Below are 24469 nucleotides of genomic sequence, written 5' to 3'. Positions count from 1 at the left end.
AATGAAGGAACAGACCACCTAATGCTGCATTGTTGTTTTTATTGGTTGGATTAGAATCTGCCTAAATCAGTGCTATTTGTTCTACAGTGAGAAATATTAGGAAATGATTCTAGATAACATGCACCAGCCTTGGAATGCGATTTCGATGGTTGACTTTGGACTGACGTTTATGACATTCTGTTACCTGAATACGTAAAGTGAACTGTTACCGAAATGGCATTCAGGTTTATGTTGTCATCGCTTCTGTCCTGCTAAAAACTCTGGTAGGCCTCAGAGAACACTCAATGTTTCGCCATCCTTAGTTTGGTGGTATAGGTTCAGATGAACTATACCTGATCTGGCACTGAGCGCAGAACCCCAAAAGGGTTTACGCCAACCCTTGCATGGGCTCCCTGCTTGTATAGATAACCATGGGATCACTTGGTGACTACACACTCGAACATTGATAGCGGCTTTGAGTAGGGACCTAATTAACATGGATACAAATACCACAAATAATACCGGAAGAGACTTTAACGGCGAACTGAAATTGGCGAACGAGAAAAATCCCATCGAAAGAATTTTTAAAATTCTAAGATCACCAAGCGCAAGCTCAAAACGGAGCGTCAGTGAGTGCGAACCCCGAACGTCGCTGAACGTGAATATGGAAGTAGACTAAGTCACGGAAGGAAGCAATTTCCATAAGCTTGGTGAGCAAATTAGGAAATTGGTCGAGATGTTGGAAGATGAAAAAGACGTTCCATCAACAAGCAATGAGGGATACAATTGAGGCTATTAGAGTTCTCTATAAATTAACGGAGATTGACTGGTGTGAAAAGAGGGCCAAAGAAGCATTCGGAAGAATAACTCCTCGCAGACAACTCCCGGGTTAAACACTTCCGTTGTAAAGACGGAGAATATCCCGAATGAAGACTCCTCGAATCCGAGACGCATGCAAGAAATGACCTAGAAGCCGCGAATGCAGAATGCAAATGTTACAAACCTGGAACAGGTGAACGATAGAGAAGTAACTTGGACAAAAGTTACCAAGAAACGGATGGTGAAGAAGAGCGAATAACACAAAAGATGGGCGGAAATGCCATATGCGGATATACTGCGCAGCGTCACAACCGACCCCAAGTTGTATCAAATGGGCAAAATAGTGTCAAAAATGAGAAGAACTCAAAACGGGGATCAATTGCTTAAACTTAGCGATGAAAAAAATTAGCTGAGTTCAGAAGGACGACCGGAGAAGCTTTGGGCGCACAAGCAGAGTTTAGAACCCTAACCAATCGTATTATCATCCAATGTAAAGACATCGTTGAAATTACTACCAAGGAGAACATAGTCGCGGCGAGTTGCTCTCAGTTCGAAATCGGGGAAGCAGTAACCTTAGAGATCTACTTATCCTTACTGCAGAAAGTGCGACAATGCTTTTGGAAGCAGGAAAAATAAAAGTATGTTAGGTTGTCTGTCGCATCCTATCACGTATGTTCAGTAGAAAAGAGCAGACAAAGGCGCCTCGTAGTTGGCGGTAATAAATGTCTGGTATTCAGTAAGGCCTTGAATACTACGAAATCAACATGAAGGTAATACAGATAAACCTCAATCACTGTGAGGCGGTTCAGGATTTCCTGGCACAAACTGTAGTAGACCAAAGAGCAGACGTGGTTCTAATCAGCGAACCATATAAACTACCAGATAATAATGCGTTCATTCATGACAAGAGCAAACAGGCCGCTTTGTGGGGAGCAAACGTTCCTAGAAATCGAAGAACGATTAGAAGGTTTTGTCCAGGCTAGAATAAACGGCATCAACTTTTACAGCTATGCAAGATTTAATTGGACAATAGAATAATTCCAGACCATGGTAGACAGTGTGGCAACTGGCGCAAACACTAGGGGTGCACTAGTTATCGGAGGTAACTTCAACGCGTGGGCAACAGAGTGGGATAACAAGCACACTAACGTCAGAGGTCGAAGGCTTCTGAAAACGTTTGCATCTTTGGAATTACGAATTGGAAATAACGTGACGCAAACTCATATCGTCAAGCTGTTATGGATTTGATCATTGACATCACTTTACCCTTCTGCCTAAGATGAGGTGGTGGGTTAGCAAAGAATTCACCCACAGTGTTCATCAGGGGGTAGTCTTTGAAATCAAAGAGCAGAGAATGGCATAGAATTTCAAACTGGCAGGACCAAAATGGAAGGATAGCCTCTTCGATAAAGATGCGTTTGCTTTGATGATGAACTCCGCCAGTAGGGAACAAGGATCAGCAGGAAAGTTGACCAAATAGCTAATTCAGGGTGTTGCCGATGCATTCGATGCTGCAATACCGAGAAGAGTTCCAAGCGGAAGAAGCTCAGCATGCTACTGGTGGAGTGAGGAAAATAAAGACGTTGAGGGCAAAGTGCCTGTAAGCCCGAAAAATCGTTGAATGTTCGAGGAGGAGATTGGACTTCCAGGGGCTGCTCCCCACATACAAACAATTGGTACATGATTTACAGAAAGCCATCAAACAAAGCAGAAGCTTTAAAATCGTCTACAACGAAACTGACTGACCCCTCGGGCACAGTCCATAGAGTGATGATTTTTAAAATAAAGGGGAAGAAATCACCGCCAATAACTTGTCCATGGAAGAAATTAGTGCAGCTGATTTAGAGACATACCGGGTGTCATCGAAGATGAATTGCTCCAGGTATGCAAAAAAATAAAGGACAAGAAAGCACTGGGAGCTGATGGTATTCCCAATAAAGTAGCGAAAGTGGCCGCGACCCAAGACAGGCATGATTATACAAGCAATGCAAAAATGACTCGACGGCGGGATATTCCTTAACATTGGAAATAGGAGTGTTTGGTTTTAATGCCAAAAGGAAACTAACAATATGGCGATCCCTCGTCATACGATGGAGAAGATACTGGAGGTACTGGATTGTCAACAGATTGAGACAGCTGAGAATGAAAGGGCTTTTTCCGATTTTGCAGTTTAGGTTCAGGAAAGTTTGCTCCACCGACGATGCAATAAAGGTGGTGGTAGACACCGCAGCCACTGCCATAGACATTCAGAAATGGCAATGGGGGTCAAAAGAGTACTGCCCAGTGGTCAAGAATGTGAAGAATGCTATCAACTCAGTAACTGGTAGGCCATCAAATTGTCCCTCATTGGAATGAACACGCCACGCCCCTGACAAACATAGTGTCTAACTACTTTGCAGGCAGGAAGCTAAAATATGAGAGCGACAAAGGCACGAAATTACTACCGTGTCTCAGCTGGAGTCCCTCAGGGGTCGGTACTGGCTCAACTCTTGTGAAACATCACATATGATGCAGTCTTCCGGCTGCATTTACCGGAGGGGGTAGAAGTATTAGGTTTCACCGACGATATTGCTATGATTGTAGACAATGAAGCTATCTGGACGATCAGAAGTTGGCGAAACTGCCGGACTAGTCTTTGCAGATCACAAGCAAAAGGCGCATTAATGACGAGCCAGAAGACCCTGGAATTTTTCAAAATGTGCTTTGGAAGCCAGACTATAAGAAGCATGTAAAGGCGGCAAGCACTTAGGTGTAATGCTGGACAATAGACTCAAATTCAAAGTGCATGTAGAGTACGTCGAAAAAAGGCTGCACTGTTGCAGGCAGCATTTTTGCCATAAACGGTGCCAAATATTGACGGACCCAAATACGTCAGTAGAGTGTTGCTATCTCAAATCATTAGCTCAGTTTTGCTTTATGTCATGAGATGTTTTTGGGCTGCAGCATTGGCGGCTAAGGAAAAGTCTATTACGCTCGTACTGATAATGCGTCCTGAGAGTGTTACCAGTTCAGCCAGTTTCTATCTGGTCACGGTACTTTGTTTACCGACCGACGGACCGCGACGGATAAGTGATGAGAATATTTCGAGCTGCTTTCAACTTTCATTGTTTACCTACTTATCACCTATCACTTCCACAAGCAATGCCGGCATTTGAAGCAATTCCACCTATCAGCGCCACTAAAGTTGAGGAGGCAATAAAACGTTACATTCCATTTCTGGATCTGGAGAAAGCGTTTGGCCGTCTGCCACACGAATTCATCTGGTATGCTCTACGACAATAGCTAGTACCAGAAGAACTCGTGTGCTGGGCTAAATTGCCTTACCACGATCCAGAAGGTAAAGTTGGAAGTGTGTCGGATGTATCAAAACCGCTAGTTTCTCTGTTGGTGTTAATCAAGGAAGCACTCTCTCACCATTCCTCTTTGTTCTTGTTATGTTTGCCTAGGATCTAATACCAAAAATGATCTCGTGTCCGAATGAATCTGAAAAAACTGATTTTTTATCTTCCAATCCCTATGAAAGAGACACTATGACTGCCCAGGACTGAGTGATTTCAATATCTCGGGTCAATGCTGTCAGCCAATGCAGAACTGCGTTACGATATTGTTTCATGCATTAGCGTAGCCTGAATGAAGTGGTGTTCTTTGCGGTCGACGTATCAACGAACTTGTGAAATTTAAAATTTAACATAGCGTCGTCCGCCCAGTCGCACATTTTTCACTCTCTCCTCCTTTCATTTTCACTTTCCTGCTTTTATTTTAACCTCGAAATGTTCAAGTAATTATAGTTCAATCATCATGTGCAGTTCAATCATGTGCAAACATCTTACTTCCATGGCACCTTCGTTCGATAGCTATTAATGCAGAAGCTTCAAAGTTCTATGTATTCATTTTATTTGTTTGATGAGTTTGTTATACATCCACGATACATATTGTCTTCATCATACATTGCTGCATTTTCCCGGAGATCAGAAGTCCCATCGATAGATAGATGAAATTATTTGGATCTGATAAATAATTTAGATATGCAATGCACACAAAGCCAGAAAGCTCCCGAAATATATATGTGTGTATATCTATGCTTGTACGACAAGAATACCAAATCTATAAGGCGATTATTGGTTTCGTATCTTGTGAACCCTTCAATGAATTACCATACACATGACTTGAGAATAAATAATCTAATCTAGATTCCCAATCAATTATTCGTAGAAGGAGGTAGGATAGGGATCAATATATCTATGCTACCATCATATTTTGATGCTCGTTCGCAAAGCATCAGGAGACGTGTAGTTATTCACCCTTTAAACCGTTCTGCATCAATTTATTCTCGAATGATCGATTGTAAATTTGCAATGAGTGATTTCAATCTCCAACGTAATAAAGAAAATACGAACTACTTTCTCCATAATTTCTACATATGCAACGCTTCCAGCGGAAATTTAAGCTGCGGTAAACATGCACTTGCTTTTCACTCCATAATTCTACTTTTGTTTATGAACCTATAATATTTATAATAAATATAATTAATACTGTCCAAATATAACATATGTAGATAACCAAACAATTTGAACCTCGTTCCCTCAAAGACAATCTAAACTATGAACACCGAAGTCATTTGTAAGACGTTAATGCACAGTAATAGAAATCTACAAATTCAGCTTTTTAAGAGCGCGTGGAAAGCAAAACATTATTGAAATCGGTTTACTGTCTGTCCGTCTGCCTGTCTGTCTGTCTATCACACGCATTTTTCTCGAAGGCCTTTGTAGCGATTCACACCAAATTTGGTGGAGAGATGGGAACTGTGAACGCTTGCGCATACGGTAAGTTACATCCTTCTACGTCGAATTTATGGGGAGTCTACATACATGCAACAGGGGGGTGTACATTTTTTTTCACCAAATATGGTCATGTGGTTGATACCCCACAAAGGTCTAGCTTAGAGCTTTTCGAAGCCGGTCATAATTTTGACATTTGTTGAAAAAGTGGGGAGGGCGGGATTCAAAAATGATCACTTCCTTACCGGACCCATTTTCAGAAACTACCCAACCGAAAAATCTGAAAAAAAAAACAAGAGGCTGCCACTACATGGTGACTAGGCTCCAAAATACTCTACATACCGATATTTGTTCAAATAAAGTTAATAATAGTATATTCCTATAATTCTCATTAATTGGATGTAGAACCCTACTTAAATTCATCTTAGCTTAGAAATATAAGCTATAACATAGAGCACGATTCTACCAAGTTTGGTGGAAACCGTATTATTACCAATAAAATTATAATAGGTTAAAGTTGTCGTTTCTGGCAAATTCAAGTCTATAAATGTCAATATCACCCGAAAGTAGATATTCTCACATAATATATGCATATATTACGTGTTACGTGCTAATGGCACAAATGTACATTTAAATGTATTTATAAAAGAAATACGCAAAACTGCTCATACCTGAAGCGTCCAGATTCCGCAAGGTGAAAAACTTCAAAAGCTACCGGTGGTTCCTGCTAGTTGTTTATATGGGACCCTTACCCTCACGGCGGGACTCCCATATGGAATTACGCTGCGGGATTTACCTGCACTCGCGACTCAGCCTTTGGTTAGCATCCTTGTTATCTTTGCTCCGGTGCTCTATTACCTGATTCCTGCACCCTCAAAATACAATTTGAAATTTAAGAACCCATAACTGAAATCCTCATGTTGTTTTATATTATTTCGGTCCTTTATCTAAAGTACAGAAGCCTTTCTATTAATAAGTTCGGACCTTTCGATTTAATTGAAGCTTCTAGTGTTATGCTCCATTTCGAGGAATTGAAGGGATTCTTCACGTTCAGTCTTATGACTGTCCAGCATTTAGCCTTTTCGAGTGTGAATGTAGCTATGTTAGCCACCAAATTAACTGCATCGGTCGTAGATCTCACCTTTCGTTTGTTTAGCTGGGGAAATGCTTCCTCTTTAAAACATGCATCAAAAGTCTCGGTGTATACATTTGTCGCTATTTTCACTGTTGCCTTAGAAGTTATTTTGGCCATGCCACGCCAGGAGCATTATTTTTCGTTATCCTCTTTGGAGCTTTCAGGACTTCCTCTCCATTTACCATCGGGTCAACTAGAACTATGGGAAGGTTAACAGTTTTCACATTTTGTAGGGAAAAGTTTGTCATTACCTCGTGTAGCAAGTTAGGGCAAGTAATCGGTGTGAAGTATTTGTTTTTGATTTTGGACATTATTGTTTTGGCACCAGCCCAGGGGTCCGAGTTAGCTATCTTACACAGTGCATAGGGTACTAACCTTCATACATTCGAAGGCCAAAGAAAGTTAATTTTTATCAAGTTCTTTCTCAGCTTTTTCATTAAATGTGACTACGCAACTTTCCCCTACCTTTTAATCTATTATTTGGGAGTACAAAAAATAATACTTTTTTTCAGTTACCGATTTTGTAGAGGGCGCTAGAACTCACACCCCAAAAAGTTAACCATAGCATGGTCGAAAGTTATTCTCGAAATTGGCTAGTTTGAAACAGAAAATTTAAAGTGGGTGCCGTTTTTTAAAAAAATTGCAATAAAATGGGGAGCATTAAAAAAAAAAATTTGAGCAATCGACCCTTTTTTTAGCCCGTTTTTGCACGGCAACATTTTTTCTCTCGATTTTTTGTTACAATTGCTGATTTTGAACTGTCATGTAGGATATGTTAACAAATAAAACGGACCAAAATTCACTGGTGCTCAAAGGGTAGTATAGGTCCCAGGGCGAAACGTGGATTGGTACCCACGATGGAGCCTAAAACCTGGGAAATGCCCGCTGAACTAACACCAACAGCTCTACTATCAAACCCTATCTCCACCTCCACGTGGTCACCGCTGGGAGCTCTTTCTTAACGAAAAGCTGCAAACGGAGAAGGATGAAGGCGAGTCTTCCTCGCCTGAAAACGGGACAAATTGTACCAACTGGTCCTCCAGGTTGGAGGTTGGGTAGGGCTGACAACCCAACACGGAAAACAACTTGTTACGAAGCCACAACAGGAGCCTCGGACTGAACGGATTACACAACGACGAACCCGGCAACGACAAAGGATTAACGATTTGCGCATTTTCTCGCTGCTGAGCAGCTAGCCGATACCCTGTTTCAATATAGGGTTGATGTAACAGCGTTGCAAGAGATGCATTGGACAGTGACCGGTTTCCAGGAGAACAGCCGCTACACCATATATTATAGTGGCTATTCAGTAAATCATGTGCTCCTTTTAGATGGAGCCCTAAATTGGTGGAGCCCTAAATTGGTGCGATCGCCTCCAGTGAATTCGAACTATGGTAGAAACGGTTACCGGATCAATGGAGTAGCAACGGTGGAGTCACTTCTGCAAATAAGGCTGACGCGAATGATTCAAAATCTGATGGAGTACGTTGGTCACCGAAATGGCGCCCACTACACTATCAATGACCAGGTGTTTTTTATTAGGGTAACGTAATTTAACGCTAAAAAGGACCCAAAAACGCGTAAAGTAGCAATATTGCCGATCAGCGAACAGAAAGTGATAGTTGCTAAACTATATTGAAAAAATCTCTTCCCAAGAAGCTCTTTGGCAAAGAAGGTATCCAAGGTGAAAACGACATCTCAGCAATGCGCAATAAGCAACAAAGAGCTCCAAGCGAAGAGGTACAATCACCCCTATAGGTAGCAAAACGCAAGAAGGAGAATCCAACGCCGGCGCTTATCGGTCCAACCGGAAAATGGCATTAATCGTACGGAAGACTCTACTTGGACCAGAGTAGAAAGCAAGAAATGGTTGCAAAGGAGAGCCAGGCCAGATGCGCTGATTATAACAAAAACTAGCGGAGATTTTCGGTAAAGTAAAGTAATATCCCGGGTACAAGATATACGCAGAAAGGTGATCAGTTGCTAGAGCTTAAAGCAGGTGAAGATGCCGGCGAAGACCTACGGAAAAGAAATCGAAATGTTATTGGCCAGACTACGGTCATCAAAATTAGCAGAGATTCAGGGGTGATTGAATACAAGCACCTGGATGAAGTCGCCACGAAGTTCAGAAAGGCGTTCATAAATAAATTCAAATGAAATTTATGAAACTAAATCTGAATCAATGTCAAGTGGCCCAAGACTTACTTTCCCAAAGCGTTTTTGAAAGTAATGTCGATGTTGCTATTGTATCCGAACAATACGAGAATCTACATAGCGAAGTATGCATAGCAGACAAAAATAGTAAGGCGGCGATATGGAGCTGCGGAATTCAAGCTATAGAAGATGCGAAAAAACATCCAGAGGACGGGTTCACACGTGCTAAGATAGGCGGATATATATCTACAGCTGTTACATAGCACCGAGCCTCACATTAGAGGAATTCACGTCATTGCTGGAAAAACTATCCTTCAATGCAAGTCGCTAGCATCCAAAAATAAAAGCCGGCGACTTCAACGTATGAGCAGAAAAAATTGAGTAGCAGAGAAACCAACGCAAGAGGAAGAATATTGCTGGAGACATTTTCGTGCTTGAACGTGGTACTTTCCAACCCATTTCGGAGGGGAGCATTTCAATCGGTGGTAGACCTCACCTTCTTCAGTGATACTCTAATCAAAAACTTACAGTGCCGTGTAAACGAGCGGTAAACCCACAGCGACCATGAGGCTATCATCTTCCGACCCTCGAAAAGGAATATAAGGAAACGATTAAAAATAATAATAAATTTGACGCAGAAATGTTGAGGAAGCAATTTGTGGAAGATACATTACTATCGGGAAGCGTACAAGAAAAAGTTTCACAGGTCGTAGAAAAATCGCAGCGGGCATGCGATGCCTCTATGCCTCGCCATAGCGTTTTACGAAGACGAACTCCCCAGTTCTGGTGGAAATCAGAAATCGAGGAATTCCGGAAAAAGTGCCTCAACGCTAAGAGACGCTCGCAGCGCAGAAGAAACCGAGGTGCGCGCAGTACAAAATTGCTAAAAAGTTGCAAGTAGCTATCACGAACAGCAAATCCGAATACATACTGCGAATACATACTGAAGCTTACCCTGATCTATGGGGTGGCACATACGTGACGTCATCACTAAAAGGCAAGCGTTCGCACCGAATACTTGTCCCGAGTTGTTGCAGAATACATATAGTGAACACATTTTTCCCAGCAAATGTGAACTGTATGAGTCCTCCTGCAGTTCATTTATATCCCGACGAAGTCCCGGTAGTGGTAAATGAGGAGGTTCTAAACGTTGCAAGGAAATTCACTAAAAAAAGACCTCAAGACCGGATGCAATCCTTAATATTGCCCTGAAAGTAGCCGCAATGATAGCGCAAGGAATGTTTGCCCAAGTTTTCATGACATGATTTATAGAAGGGGAATTCCCCGAGCATTGGAAGGTACAAAAGCTCATACTACTTCCGAAGGTAAGTAAACCATTGAGTGACCTCTCCTCATTAAACCGATATCTGTGGTAAATACCATTGGCAAACTATTTGAGCGAGTAATATACAACAGACTGCTCGCGGTTGTGGAAAAGGAAGGAAATCTTTCTGGCAAACAATTCGGATTTCGTAAGACGAAATCGACTGACAATGCAGTCAATATCGTAGCTGGTTTAGCTCAGGTTGCAATTCAAAAACACAAATGCTACGCAGTAATAACGCTCTACGTGAAAAATGCATTGAATACTGCAAAATGGAAAAAATCCCTTTGGGAGAAGACTTTACCGCGACTCGGACGATGGGCCAAAAATATTCCCGACGACTTGCGGGGTGCCACAGGATTCTGCCCTAAGTCTCTTACTGTGGCTAGTTATATGTGATGGAGTGTTAACACTACGCTTTCCGGACAACGGACAACCATTGGCTTCACCGATAATATCGGAATAACAGTAGTTGCAAAACATCAAGACGACATCGAGATCTACGCAAATGAAGTGATATGGGAGATGAATTTCTGGTTGATAAAATGCGGCCTATTACTTGCTGAACATAAAATAGAAGTACTTTTCATCAGCAAAAGAAGAAAGAACACAATCGTTAAAATCAAAATTGGCGAACAAACAATTTACTTCCAACCGTCGCTTGAATACTTGGGAGCATTGATTGACAGAAGGCTCAACTCCAAAAACCACATTGAGTTCGCCCTAACTAAAGAATATTGGTGGACCAAGACAAAGTCGGCGTCTTCCGATTTCTAGGGTAGACAACTCTGTGCTAGTCTACGCAGCTTCAGTTTCGGCAACTTTTCTGGATAACAACGTAAACTGCAGAAAACTAAGAATGGCGTCTAAGCTAAATGCACTCTGAGTATGCAGTGCGCATCGGTCAACATCAGGAGAAGCAGCATATGTACCAGGACTGACGCTCCCCATTGACGTTTTGGTGAATGAAGGCCGGCGACTCTGTGACAAAACGTATGCAGTTGGGAGGTGTCTAGCGTATTTCGAAGGCAGCTGTCACAGTGGGAATCTATCGCAGAGTTACGAAAGAGATGGGATGAGTAATAAACTGGTCGTTGGGCATATCGTATCATTCCGGGCATTCGAAGGTGGTTCAACCGAACCCACAGGGAATTAAGCTACGAGTTAACACAATTCTTAAGTGGGAATGGAGGTGTGGTAACTTCGCCGAAAATGCGGAACATGTCATATTTGATTGCCCCAGGTTTACCGCACACCAAACAAGAATGGAACCGGTCGCAGACAGGCGTTTAACACCCGAAAATATTGTGGAGTTCATGCTGGAGTCAACGGATGCTTGGAACCAGGTTGTGAAGGAACTGAAAGCTATTCATCAACAGCTTAGGCAGGAAGGTCTGCGACGAAAACGAGAAAGGGAGAAAACCATAGCCGCAGTTAAAAGTTGATTCAGGCCCGTGGAGTGCTTTACAAACAAAACCTTAAAAATTGTATCCCTCAACCTCAAGGTGAGACTTTGTGAGGCACCTAATTAAAGATTACCATAGTTACAATCATAGTTATTTTTTCCTCTACCCACCGAGTGAAGCTTTTATATTCAGGTTGAACAAAAATCTTCTTTCAGGGCCGCTGAGAGATTAAGGTTGTCCCACCTCATGAGGTATGTTTTCTTAAGATAACAAACATCAACAACGGAAGCAAGCATTTGAAAGGCGGCATTTCAGTAAAATGTATCCTAAGCACAAAGATAACAGCGGGCGTATAATAAAATCACTTTGTTTTATGCTCTAGTAAAGCACTTCAGACAACAAATTGCTCATAAAAACGTAATCAATTAAAATATTCGAAAAATAGGGTGGACACATGAGTATTTTTACATACTTAAGGCAATCATTTCATCATCTCTATTTATATAAAATGTGGGGTAAGATTATGCAATTAAGTCATCAAATATGGGTTGGCACGATGATACCAAGCCAGCACTTAAACTTCTTATTGTAGGCATTCACCAAAAACAATCTGTTCAAACAATTTAACTTAAACATTTCAACTGTACTCAATATTTTTGACACTTTTACCAACACATTAATTAAAACAAGATAGGTTGGGTGCAAGGGCTAATCAACAACTGAACCCTTAATTTCATTGAATTGACGACCGACACTGAACACTTGTAAGTTATACAAAAAATTGGAAGAATGAAAACTAAGCAATTATGTACTTACAAAAATTGAAATAATGAAATGTTGATATTAAATAGTTTCTTTTACACAAAATAGAGGAATGAAATGATGCCAGCTGAATAACATAAACACGCATTCTATTTCAATTCATTGCATCATCTTACATTGCAGAGTTATTAGCTTTGAATGGCAACATCACATCAAGTTAGCTGCCGCCAATTGTTGCTGCAACTAGGCCGACTGCATGAGACACTGGAAATGAAGAAGCTTAGAGAGTGACTCGCAAAGGATTTTCCACTAGAGCAGAAAGACCAACTCATCTAGCGTTAACGTTCCTTTGAAGGGTAAAGGAATCACGCAGCCAAATGGAAATATTGTCTTCAGGGAGGCGAAAATATTTGCTAGAAAAACTGAGGTTTTGACTGGTGCCCTTAATAATGGGGAATGAGCACCTCCTAGGCATGGACACGTCACATGCTTTGGCGATGCATTGGGCCACATGAACCACCACACCTCTATGAAGGTCTGCTCATCTAAAGATTTTGCAGACCAGTCTGGAATCTTTCTCGGTTTCGGGCATCATAGGTCTTTGCCCTGTGGCTGGATGCATGTCTCAACGAAGATTACCTGGTGGTCGCTGTGAGTGTAGCGTTCGCTGACGCACCAGGCCAAAGATCAGGTCTAGACAGTTGTAGACCTGACCTTTGTAGATCTATCTGTCTGTCACACGCACTTTTCTGGGAAATGGCTACAACGATTAGCACGAAATTTGGTGAGAAAGTGGGAACTGTCGACCCTCAGACAAGCAGTGAGTGATATCCTTCTACGTTGCGATTTAGGCGGGGTCCCCATACATGTAAAAGGGTGGTGTAATTTTTTTTTTCATCGAATATAGTCACGTGGGATATCAAATGAAAGGCCTCAACTAGTTCTTTTCGAAATCGGTCTTAGTTTTGAGATTTATTAAAAAGGAGGGGTCGAAAGTGGTGATTTCTTTAACGGGCCGATTCTCAGAAACTACTCAACCGAAAAATCTAAAAAAAAACATGAAGCTGCCTCTATATGGTGCCCAGGCCTCAAAATATTCTCCATATCGATATCCGTTGAAATTAAGTTAATAATAGTATATTACCATATTTTTGGGGAAATTGAGTAAAACCCCCCTTAAGTGTATCCCAGAGTTCTAAGAGTTAGTAGTAGTATAAAATATAAAATGAAGCATATTATCCCCAAGTTTGATCAAAATCCTACTATTAGTAACAAAGTTACAATAGCTCAAATTGACTTTACCGTGTAAATTTACTGCAACTGAATATCAATATCACACTAAAGTGGGTAGTCAGACATGCTAAATGCATATACATAACGGGCTACATACAAATGGGACAGTTCTACACTTAAATATACTCACAGAAAAAGAAAACAAAACCTTTCATACCTGAAGCGCCCAGCTTCCGGTTTCCCGACTTGTTTAACGTAATGCAAACTAACTTGGAGTACATTTCGGGATGGCAAATATATGTAATGGGACCTATGAAGGCACGACTAAGTTTTTAAGGTTTTGTGTGAAACAAAACTCTATCCGTGGAGGTGCCTGCTTTGCTATGCAGGTCTAGTCACACTTCCATGAATATTTTCTCATCCATCGCTTTTGCAGACCATCCTGGTGTTCTTTTGAATTTCGTCTTCCGGGTTGCGCGTCTCCGGCCTTGTGGCTCCGTCCTTAGTTCAAAGGTGATTGCATAGTGGTCGCTGTACGTAAAGTCCTTTCTGACTTGCCAGGACATGCCACGTGCCAGCGCAGGGCTGACAAAAGTCAGATCTACAATTGAACCAATTCCCCCTTTCCGATAAGTGTTTACATCGCCTTCGTTGGCCAGAACTACATCTAATTGGGCAAATGCTTCTAACAAGCACCGCCCCCTTGCGTTAGTCTCTTTGCTGCCCCCCTCGATAGCCCACGCATTAAAGTCACCGGCTCTCACCTTTGGACTTCGTCCCCTCGCGTCGTGAACAAGATCATCAAACAGACCTTCAAATTCAGGAAGTGTGAGGCTCGGTGGAGCATAGCAGCTGTATACGAATATACCGCTTATTTTCGCCCACACAAAGCCACTAGCCGCCTGACGCATACTATATTGTATGGCTTGACGACCGCACGCCCATATCGCCGCTCCACCAGTCGCATCTGTGACCCATACACCACCGTCAAGATTTCTGTACGGTTCACTAATGATAGCAACCTCCATGGCGGATTCGTAAGTGGTCTGTGCAAGCAAATCTTGTGCGACCCTGCAATGATTAAGGTTTATTTGTATTAACCTCATTTCTTCACTGCAGTTAACGCCTTCCTAAATTCTGGGCATTTACCACTTGCGGCAATATGTCGGTTATCCCTTCCCTCCTTTTCTTCGCACAGAATGCATTTGGGGTCTCTATTGCACTCCTTGGCAATATGTCCTTTTTTCCCCACACCTTCGACATCGATCGGTTCTGTAGTGCATGTTTTGCGAAGTGTCCAAACATTAGGCATTTTAAGCACCTTTTTAAAGAGATCTGTTCCCTTACTCGGCAAACAACCCATCCAATCCGAACCTTCCCCACGGCCAACAACATCTGCGCTGACTCCACTGGCAGTCGGAGTGTGGCCGTTTGAGTACCACCGTAAGCTTTTCTTAGGCTCACGATAGATTCTTCCCTGAATTCCTCCAACTTGAATTGTTCTTTCAAGGCAGTGGAGATCTCTTCTCTGGATGTTACCTCGTCGAGATTCTTGCACTGGATATAGATCTCATGTTTTTGGGAACGAACCGCGACATTCTCCCCAAGTGAGTTTAAAACTTGGTTACGAAAGCCGTCAGTTTTCCCCACGCTGTCTGTCCGTCTGTCTGTCTGTCTGTCTGTCTATTTGTCACAACTGATTTATTCGGAAACGGCTGGACCGATTGTCACGAAAATTAGTAAGAGTATGTGATCTGTTGTTTCCTTCAAATGCAGCAACTGGCGCCGTTTTGTGTTAAGTTTAAAGGGGGGCTCCCCATACATGTGAAAGGAGACTGGAACATTTTTTTTACAGAATGTGGCCGTATAGGGTATCAAACGAAAGGGCTCAATTAGTACTTTTTGAAACTGGTTCCATATTTGATATTGAGTGAAACATAGGGGAGTAGGGGCTCAAAATATGACCCCCAACAGGTCTCGTTCTGAGAACCTATCCAACCGAAAAGTCTGAAAAAAATCAAAGTTTTGCATCTCTACGAAATCTAGGCCTCTAAATACATCCGGTTCCGATAGCTGCACAAATAAAGTTAATAATAGTATATTTTCACAATTTAGAAATTTACCCGGCAACTCCCCTTATGTTCATCCCAGAAGTATAAAATTTGGCACAGATATAATGAAGAATAGAGTGAATTTGATCAAGTTTGAAGAAAATCCAACTATTATTAACAAAGCTATAGGGGGTGAAACTTTACAATTTTTTTTAAGAACGTACATTCTAAAATCTGGATGACGCCATCATCACATATCAATTCGTCAATACCACAGGGAAATGAGTTCTTATGAATGGGGTCGCAAAGAATTATTTTGTTTTAGTTTTTAGTCATTTATTCAATTACCCCAAACAGACATGTGTGTACGTAGGTATATAGTATATGCGTGCTAATGAACTTTGCGGGTAGTGCCTAATTCAAATAGATATAAGAAGTTAATCGGAAATATGGGTACGATCAATTTATATATGTGCATATATGTGTACAGTATTCGGAAATTGGCAGTTTGTTTGTTTAGGTTGACGATACTGTCTATGGCTGTAATATGTACGTGTATCTTGTAGTTTGGAAGAGAATGAATGAATGAATGATGAAGGAATATGTTGGATTTGTAGCTATTATAGGAATAGAAAAATGTGCATTGAAGTTTCTTACATAAGATGAACACAAAACCTTTATACCCGAAGCGCAAACTTCCGGTATTCCGACTTGTTTAGATGCTGCAGTTGAATATATCCTAAAAGTGATTGATTGATGTGAGTCAGGTTTAGGATCCCAACACACCATTTACAAATAATATCACGAGTAAAACCTGTTTTGGAAAGTACATATATACACTAATCCAGGGAGGGTAACGACAGGTGAGAATGGGGCGAGTTTCATTGTAAATTCCACATGCTGCTAAAATCTGGTGGAATAACATAAAAATTCTGGAAGCTCTGGGGTTAAATTTGTTACCTTCCCTTGTATTAAAATATTTCGGGGCAAGATGGTTTCCTTTGTAGCTCGTCGAATAAGCTGTTCTGATATGACACTTGAATATCATACTGCGATTTCAGAGTGTTTTAGGTTGCAGTAAACTAACTGAAAAACAGCCCGAAAACACTAAGCTCGGCGCTTCAAGTACGAAAGATTTTCTATAAAAAGTGTAGAACTCTTCCATTTGCACGTAGCTTGTCTCTGCATTTAGCATGCATTTTAGTGTCATGTTGGTATTCATCATTTTGATTTGCAGTAAATTTACACACAAGAGACAGCTTGGACCTACTACCGAACTTCGTCAATAATAGTAGATAGTAGATAGTTCACCAAGTTTGATACTATCATGATTATTATTTAAAAAAATTTTATAATTTTGGTTCCCACCCGATTTCCAGAAAATATTATAATATATTATATATTATTGACTTTATTTGGACAGAAATTGGTATGGAGGGTATTTTGATCCTTATACACGATATAGAGTAGGTATGGTGATTATTTTCAGATTTGGTAGTTTCTGAGAAGAGTCCCATCGCATAAGCGATCACTTTTTAGGCCAATGCTGACTTCTAACCTTTATTTGACATCCCACATAAATACATTCTGTGGAAAAAAATTACGCCTCCCCTCTGAGCTCAACCTACACTGGATGTGTAGACGTCCTCCTAAATTTCGTATCAATAGTTATAACCGCTTTTGAAAAAAGTGCATGTGGCACACAAACAAGCTTTGTTAAAAATGAAACCTTATTAAAGTGGGTTCACTGTCTGTCTGTCTCTCGCACGCATTTTTCTAAAAAACGTTTAAACCTATTGACAAGAAATTCCGTAGAAAGGTTTGGACTTTCGACTCCCACACATAAGATGAATTACATTACTGCCAAATATAGCCATAATTGTATTTTGAAAATTCACTGGAAACCTTCGCTTAAGCTCATCATAGACCCGTGCTACAGGGTGCGGCCGCATAACTTCCTTTTTTCAAAACTCACTAAGAACTATTGCATGCATCGGAAAATATTTATTTATTTTTTATAATGTAGGTACATGTCTAAAGTTTTTATTTACATTGTTTTGAAGATCAAATCTGTTAGGTGACGTCCCCCATTCTCCATACATTGCGTAAACCGATTTCTGGCGTTTGTCATGACTCTTGTTAGCATAGCACATGTTATGTTGGTAATGTCTTCTTGGATGTTGGTCTTCAAATCTTGTTAACCGACCCACACTAATGAAAATGGGCTTCATTGCTAAAAAAACAATAGCACCCTCGGGAACGACATCAAGAAGCTCACATGCGTTCATCCGAAAATTGAAGTCACGTTCTGAAAGTTCCTGCACTATCGCCATCTTATAGGGATGAAAATGAAGATCATCACGAAGAATTCTTCTCACAGAACGTTCGGATAGCCCAAGGGCAGATGCGTGTTTGCGCGCAGAACGCCGTGGCGATCGCAACATTGGCGCTCTCACTGCTTCAATGTTCTCAGGTGATCTAACGGGCCGAGGGACTCCAATTCTTCCTTTTGTCGCACTTTCAGTTTGTCTGAATGTAGTGACCCATGTAACAATTGATTTGCGGTCTCGGACGGGAGCCAACGGGGCTAAATTAAAGCGATTCCGAATTGCACGCTGTGTTGCAATAACCAAACATCCGCTTGAAAAGTAAACCTCAACGGCAAAGGCACGCTCCTCACTATTCCAACGCATGATGGCGACTGAACCGTGTCGGGAGAAAACTTTACAGCATCCCCTCTTGAACGAGACCACTAGCGCTCCGCTATGACATCAACTAACTGAGTGGCGCGCATTGCCGCACCCTGTTTATGCATTAATATAGGTTTTAACATTAAGCATTATACTGCAAAGTTTGATGAAAATCCCGCTATTATTAACGAAGTTACAGTTGGTCAAAGTTCCCTCTTTCGCGTCAAATTACTACTTCGCAAGGGAAAAAATGCGGTTACCATATCGAATTTCTCTACCATCGTCTACCCAAAAATTTTTAGATAAAAAGCAACAAAACCTTTTCCACCTAAAGTGCCAAGTTTTAGTTCTTGCATTGTTTCTTTGATATATATTTTGAAAACAGAATATGTCGGTAGTGTATTGCAAAAGCTTTGGACCAAAATTCCAAATATTTACCAAATAACCGCAGCAGGTGGCTGTGAAAACAAAGCAAAAATTTTTAAAGCATTTTTCTCGAAACTACCATTTTTTCAATTAGTTGGAAGCACAACTAAAATTCTGTTGACCGGATCTATCTAGAATTTTAAAACATTATTCTCTACATCAGCAGTTCTGGTCCGAACCATGATTATGTATACTCGTCAATAATCACTTATCCTTATTTTAGCTTTGAATTTGAATTTTCTTTTACAACTCTGCCATTTTAAGCATAATTTCAAATCAAGGTTCGGACAGCAGAGGCAAATATACATAAGAATACGTTTAATTGTTTGGTTTCAGATTACTGGAGATAGGGATATGCTTGACACCAGCCGCCGACCTTTCTATAGAGAAGTCTACTTTGACCACAAAAAACAAATACTAACAGTTATTAAAATAAATAATTATCAACTTTTTATCATAATTTACAACGCTATTATCTATTATATAAAAATAAAAGTAGTTGGTACAAATATAATCGTTTGTGATCGATGAACTCTGAAACCATTCAACCGATTGCTATGAAAATTGGTACAAACATGTATTTTTGAATGGAGAAGGTTTATATGCTATACACGTTTCAGTAATTCGCCACTAAATGCCACTGAAACGGAAAGTTTTTAAACCATTCACCCGATCGTCTTCAAAATTGATGCATATTCCCATCAAAAATATTCTGGTCCCATCTATGTTGTTGTGGATCGCCACTAGATGGGGTCATGGCTCACCCGATCACCATGAAAATTGAGGAAAGGTTCAGCTTTCAACCACATCCTCGTAGGAGGTACGAGTTTATACAGAGAGAGAGGGGTGGAACTCCATCAATTCTGATGAAAGCTCGTGACGGTCGCCCTCCCTTCCCTTTAAAAAGTTATGGTGAAAATAGATTTGGCTTATGTCGTTATGGTATTGTTTTCATTTTGAGGAGAAAGGATGGAAGGGGCATGCAAAATAAATAGAAAGCCCCCTCTCTAACCCCATTAAAAAATCGCGGCGATAATCACCGCTTAGAAAGCTACGACTGCCCAAATTAGGGTTATTTTCATGTCAACACGGTAAGGTTCACAACAGCCACCTCCACTTAAAAAGTAATAACGCTTCCAATTGGGGGTATTTAACATCAACATAGTAAAATTTGATTTGTTAGCACCACCCCCAGATTGGGAGGAGAAAAAGGGGAAAAGCAGAAGGAAAGAGAATGTCTCCCCTTTCTAATATTGCCGAAGATTTGTAGCGATTATCCTCCGTTGAAGAGAGATTATTTGCGTAACATTAATGAGCGTGTTCGTAGGCCAATCGGGGTCGCGTTATTCAAGGGACGTTATAGAGGAAGACTCCCTTGTGCCCCCCACACCCTCACCATCGTGGGTGCTGAAGGTAGTGTTGGCGGAAGGGACAGCATTCTTTGCAATCATCCTTGGACTTCGCAGACGATCATTCCCTTACCAAGAAGCATTTTAATGTTACAAAAATAGCCCCTCTTCAGGGCACCGTAACTTTTCAAGGTGTAATCGTTGTATGGCTTTAGCGGGAAAGCAAGGAGGGACTGTTTCATTCCTCCTCTCCCGATCCCTCCTCTTCCGGGGGCGGATTAACGAATTTTACCATAACGATATCATTTTCAGCCGTTTAACTTTCCAAGGGGGAAGGTGGCTTGGAGGGGGAGATCTCTTCCTCCCCTACCATAGTCTAAAAACTTCCTCCACTACTTCCAAGTTCTGAAAATTATTGAAAATGCCACCCAAAAATTCAAACATTGGGAGATCAGCCGGACACACACGACAACAGTCAACCAGAGCTGCTGAAATATCTCAAAATGAAGACTGAAAACAGAACAAATGAAAGCCTCTATTTCAAGAGCTGCTGAAACATTAGAAAAGCAATAAGCATGATGCAACAACCTGCGAGTTTGGGCTTTGACTTAAGCTACTTTCGGTAGCTACCGAAACATCTCAAGGATGTTGGGTACGAAATACAAAAATTTTACTTTCAGAGCTGCTGTTATTGCCGCAGGGCAGGATGCATAACGACTGGTTCGATCAATAGTGAGAATTGACCCCCTTAAAGAAGCATTAAATTACAACAAAGGCTACGATTAAAAAATGTGTCGATATATACTGATTGATATAATGGTTATATTGTGCTTCCATTCTCGTGCTTTGAGGTTCCAGTAAGAAATGCATGGTATGTGTTATTTCACTGGCGAGGCCAATTGGCCACAACTGGTTGAAACGCCAGAGCCACATCTGAATCTGCTTGATCTACCCAAGAAGTCAATAAAATGCATACTTTCCAATGGGTAATGTGCAATTTTTTTTCGCTTCCCCATCGAATTTAATATCTCAATGAATCTCAAACAAGAAGATTTTAATTTTGGCTTAAATTTCTCAATGAGTGAGTAAGAAGTCAAAATATGGACTAATAAAGTAAGACAGGACTCTTGGTTAGAAACTAACCAACTTAAAAATTTACAAAAAAAATCAGGTGCGCCTATTTGAAAACCAGGCCTTTTGAGGCCCATTCCTCCCCATTACTCAAATGCTCTACTCAAATAAATTCACTAGTATATTATCAGTTTTTTTAAATTGACGAGACCCCTGAAGTTCAAGCGCCAATCATAATACCTTAAAATATAGTATGGTGTATAATATAGTAGCTCAAAGTTTCATGGAAATCCGGCTATAGGTATCAAAGTTATAGTAGTTCAAATTTCTCACGAATGGCTGCCTTCAGTGTTCGATGTCACCGTTCTAGCATCCCGTTATATTGTGGGTGGTATGTAGTTGTCCGCTGGCATTTGAATCTCAAGAGCTTTCCGAGCTCCGAGAAAAGAGTGGATTCAAATTGCATTCCCTGGCGCTGTAATGTCCTTTAGAGGTATTTCCTCAAACAACCACGAAAATCGATCAATGATCGTGAGGCAATACTTGAAGCCGTCCAAGTCTCGCAAAGGGACTATAACGTCGAGGTATATGGTATGGAAGCGCTTTTACGACTTAAGGGATACACCTCCTTCCTAGTATATGTAGTGACTTTACACTTTTGCATGCAATGGCCTAAGAATTTACGTCATCGTTTATGGCGGCACGAAATATTTGCTAAAGACTATCCGGTTCCTTGTTCGAATGCCAGGGTACAACAAGTCGTTCACCCGATGAAACCTTTCCAAACGAAAAGCGTTGATTTCGCAGTAGATAGACGAATATAGCCGAAGATGGGAAACTCCTCGAATTTGTATTTGGAGTCCGATTGGGACTTTGAAGAATTGCGCCATCCTTCTGGGCCACAGGGACTGTCAAAAAATCGACTGAGACTAGGTTGTTTTTACCAAAGACATGTTGAATGTCCGATGTAAACTGGCTGATTTAGGCTAAGTGCTGAAGTTGGTGAGGAGATGTTTTACTGGGCAAAAGTCGAGGGAGAAACGGAAGTACTTGATACTCAGATATGCGACTTGTAATTCACCGTCCTAGCCGCTGTAATTCCGTTGAGCGAGATTCAACTGTCTTGAGAAGAAACCCAACGGTTGCTACCTTTGATTCTCCCTGTGGTGCGATATCTGAAGCATCGGCGAACGATGCATTCTGATGTGGGGATATCAAAAGTGTAGCGTCTACCAGCTGTTGCTTGTGGCTTCAAAGGCTTGGCTGGTTTCTTGAGACCACACAACTTCCCGCGGATCTTCGGTATTAGGATTGGATAGAAAGGCGTTAAGTAAGTGGTGAACGGCTTTGGGCAGGGAACGGCGGGAGAAGTTTCCCATGCACAAGTTTGGTTGGTTTTTTCGGTAAGATGGTATTGCATTTGAACACTTCCTTCTCCAAATCTATACCACTTGTAGAATTATATGCTACAGGGGCCGAGTTGTCCAAGCGATATCAACAACTGTTTGCTCACACTCAAAGTCACCGGTAAAAACATTCCATATCCAGGTTTCAAAATACACTCCATATCGATTTTAGTATCCGCGGCCCCGTTCTGATATCTCCTCAAATAAAGTTAATAATAGTATATTATAATGTTCTAGAAATTTACCCCGAAAACTCCCTTTAAGTTCATCTTAGAAGTACAAAATTTGGCAACAGTGTAGCTGATAATATAGGACATAATTTTGGAAAGTTTGAACAAAGTTATTGGAAGTCAAATTCTTGCATTTCATGTAAATTTATTGCATTCCAGGACATGTATGACGGCATCATCATATGTACAAAGTGAACTTATATGAAAGGCGGGGTCCATAAAGACACTTTGACTTTTCTTTTTTAAGTTTTTTTTAGGTTTTTCCAGATAGTGTTTAATAAGATGGGCCTATGTGTACGTATTTATACTTTCGTGCACAGAGTAAAGTGGAAAAGCGTGAAGATGCGTTAGATCAGTTTTGTGCACAATATTTATGTCTTTAATATGTATGTACAAATGAATATTTTATTTAGCAATATATGACGGGATATTTTGCACTCTTGTATGTATGCATGAATGGAAGAAGGTTCATAGAGAGTTCCTTACATGATATGAACCCAAAACCTTTATACCTGCGGCGCCGAGCGACTGGTTTATCTAACACTTTCAATCAGACCAATTCTTCCTTCTCCCTCGGGATTCCCTCTGGAGTTTTTAAGTGTTTAGTCTCTTAAAGGTCAACTTGCTTCAGACAAAAACACCTTTTTCCCAGTTTTTTTTTATCCCGTATTTTGTTACTTTTGAATGAAAATTTATAGTTATTGGTCTAGTGTCAAGACAATTTTGTTTCCCATAACCCATTTCCACAAAATTATCAACACCGCAAAGAGCTACATATATTTTGAAGCAACTCGTTTTAAATCCGGTTTTTGTACTATATAAAAAAACCGTAAAATACATTGCATTTGTGCTACCCAATAAGAATTACATTAATATTAGTTCTACCGGAAAGTTCTGACCACTTGCATAATAAAACAAAGTAATATATAATGTTAATTTGTATTCCCAATTTTTAAACAAGTCGGGAAACCGGAAGCTTGATAAAATATAAAAGTATAAAAGTATAAAAGGTTTTGTGTTTCCCTATGTGAGGAGCATAACGTAGTTCTTCATTGGCCTATAGTATTGACCCGAGATATTTAAATCGCTCAGTTCTGGGCAGGTTACTGCCATTGCCAGAACTGAGCGATATAAATATCTTGAGGGGCAGGTAACTCTTATTGTCAGAACTCAGCGATTTAAATATCTCGAGTCAATGCTATCAGCCAATGGAGAACTGCGTAATAAAACTGCTTCACGCATCAACGCAACCTGGATGAAGTGGCATTCCACAACTGGTGTCCTTTAGATCGACGTATCAGCCCATGTCCCAAATCTAAAATTTACTGCGATGTCGTCCGTCTGCCGTTCTCTATAGTTCTGAGTGTTGGCCGACTATAAAGGACAATGAACGGCGTCTTGCGGTAATGGGGACGAAGATGTTCCATTACACTGGTGGCGTGGCACGTTTAGATCACGTCTGAAATGAGAATATCCGTGATCAATATGGGTTTGCACCGATCGTGGAAAAGCTACCAGAGAGGTGTTTTCGATGGTGTGGTTACGTAATTCACGCTAACGGGAATTTACTTACCAATATTGTCTGAAAATCGAAGTTAATGGTAAGCAACCAAAAAGCCGTCCGAAACAACGGTGGCTTGATACGCTGGATGGAGA

The 24469-nt window shown here is 40.9% G+C and overlaps 1 protein-coding gene across 2 annotated transcripts in view; it reads right to left on the bottom strand.

Moving 5' to 3' along the window:
* LOC119652468 (pyrokinin-1 receptor) overlaps positions 1-24469 on the bottom strand; it is a 513354-nt gene that overhangs the window by 175484 nt on the left and 313401 nt on the right. The window contains exon 1 of one of the 2 annotated variants that reach the window (XM_038056635.1): positions 12068-12286. The exons of the other annotated variant lie outside the window; for it this stretch is intronic. The gene's annotated coding sequence lies outside the window, so the exon portion shown is untranslated. Of the gene's footprint in view, positions 1-12067; positions 12287-24469 lie in introns of those variants that run through there. 2 annotated transcript variants of the gene reach the window in all.

The sequence above is a fragment of the Hermetia illucens genome, chromosome 3 (genome assembly GCF_905115235.1).
Source record: "Hermetia illucens chromosome 3, iHerIll2.2.curated.20191125, whole genome shotgun sequence".
Lineage (NCBI taxonomy): Eukaryota > Metazoa > Arthropoda > Insecta > Diptera > Stratiomyidae > Hermetia > Hermetia illucens.
This window is presented reverse-complemented; position numbering and strand designations above follow the sequence as displayed.